Raw genomic sequence first — 1,878 nt, forward strand, 5'->3', positions numbered from 1 at the left:
TGTGAGGGAAGAGTTGGAGGGGTGAGGCATTGTATTCTATTGCAAGGAGCTGCTGCTCTGGCCATGGAAGGGGAGCTGCTTTAGCTGGTAGGGCAGCTGCTCTGGTCAGCAAGGGCTTCAGGGCATGCTGCTGTATTGCAGGGCTCCACTTCCCTGCTGCTCTGTGGCCAGGGAGGGAGCTGCTTTAGCTGGTAGGGCAGCTGCTCTGGTCAGCAAGGGCTTCAGGGCATGCTGCTGTATTGCAGGGCTCCACTTCCCTGGCCTGCATGCCCAATAGTGTGTGTGTAGGGTGGGGGTGGTTGGGGGGTGAGAAATTCTGCTCTAGTGTGTTGAGTTTCTGTTCTGGCCCCAGAAAAGGGATGGGAGAGGGGGTGGATGCCATTGCTCTAGCTGTCTGTCCTGCCTGGTGGGGGAGGGGGGTCAGGGTAACACTGCTCCTGAGGTGCCTCTGCACTGCAGTGCGTAAAGTTTTATTACAAAGTCAATTCCTTAAAAATAATTTTTTAAATTATATTTTTATTGATTTCAGAGAGGAAGGGGAAGGGAGGGAGAGATAGAAACTTCAATGATAAGAGAGAATCATTGAACGGCTGCTTCTTTCACGCCCCACACTGGGGATCTAGCCCGCAACTCAGGCATGTGCCCTGAACAGGAATCAAAACTTGACCTCCTGGTTCATAGGTCTACGCTCAACCAGTAAGTGACGCAGGCCAAGCAGATTCCAGTCCGCAGGCCGACGCTCTATCCACTGAGCCAAACTGGTTTCGGCTCAGGCAGATTCTTAACCTAAATCATTTCAATGACTTTATCGGGCTGAGATTTCTGTTTCTTGTTGGTATTCATTTGGGAGCCACAATTAACATCTACAGACCTCTTTCTGGTCTTTGTACATAGTCCTCCATTTCCCAGAACCAGAAATGAAGTATCAAATCCTATTCATGCTGCCATCTCTCAGACTCTTCTTCTGTCATCACATCCCTGTCATCTCAGCAGGTAAAGGGTCTCAGCTTTTAAGGATTCATGTGATTAGTTGGGGGCCACCCAGATAAACCAGGATAATCTCTGTACTTTAAGATCCATAAATTAATTACATCTTCAAAGTCCTTTTTGCCATGTAACAGATGCCAGGAATTAGGATATGTACGTCTTTGGCAAGCCATGGTTCTGCCTGCCATGCAATGAGAGGTGAGAGGTGATTTGTCAGAAAGAATGAAGTATTGGACTTGGCAGTTAACTAATTATATAGTGTTTAGAGTGAGTCATGGATCAGAATTATTTAAAAACACACACAACAAAACAGGACATGGAGAGTGGTGGCATCATTCCATGAGTAGAAATGGGCCTATATGCTCATTGTGGGCTCAATACCCAGTGGGGGACATGCAGGAGACAGCTGATCGATGGTTCTTTCTCATCATTGATGTCTCTCTCTCTCTCTCTCTCTCTCTCTCTCTCTCTCTCTCTCTCTCTCCCCCTCTCCTTTCCTCTCTGAAATCAATAAACATATTTTTTAAATGGGCCTATATAGAGAATATTGTGGTCTGAGGCCACTAAAGGATATTGATTGCATTAAATCGAATGCTGGATTCTCTGTAGTATTAGTTTGAATGCCAAATATACATTGAATTGAGAAGTGAGGGGGGGGGCAGATTTTTCTTTAGACTAGCTGCAAAGTATATGAACATTTCTCTGTGTGAAAGATCAGGCTCTCAGTGTTGAGGACTCAAAAATCAGATACTCTTGTGACTTGTGCTCTGAGTTCATTCTTTCTGCGTGTGCTCTTATTGCCTATCTCAATTTTCTTTTTTTAAAAAAATATATTTTATTGATTTTCTACAGAGAAGAAGGGAGAGGGATAGAGAGTTAGAAACATTGATG

This window comes from Myotis davidii, unplaced genomic scaffold (assembly GCF_000327345.1).
Source record: "Myotis davidii unplaced genomic scaffold, ASM32734v1 scaffold1587, whole genome shotgun sequence".
NCBI classification, from domain to species: Eukaryota; Metazoa; Chordata; class Mammalia; order Chiroptera; family Vespertilionidae; genus Myotis; species Myotis davidii.